Genomic DNA, 252 nt, shown 5'->3' on the forward strand with positions numbered 1-252 from the left:
TGCAGTGCAAATTTGTGTGGTTAAAATTTGCCTATATGTTTAAAAAAGTGTATTTTCCCTCTTTCCTGATGGGGACCCATGTTAAATAAACACAGCAGCACGTGTCAACTTTGAGCATTGGGAAGCTGCAGTTTTGTGTTTTGTACGGTTTGGTGGACTTTTCTTTCTTTTTGGTAATTTATTTAGTTTTTCCGGGTCTCTCTCTCTCTCTCTCTCTCTCTCTCTCTCTCTCTCTCTCTCTCTCTCTCTCTC

This window comes from Microtus ochrogaster, linkage group LG5 (assembly GCF_000317375.1).
Source record: "Microtus ochrogaster isolate Prairie Vole_2 linkage group LG5, MicOch1.0, whole genome shotgun sequence".
In the NCBI taxonomy this organism is placed as follows: Eukaryota; Metazoa; Chordata; class Mammalia; order Rodentia; family Cricetidae; genus Microtus; species Microtus ochrogaster.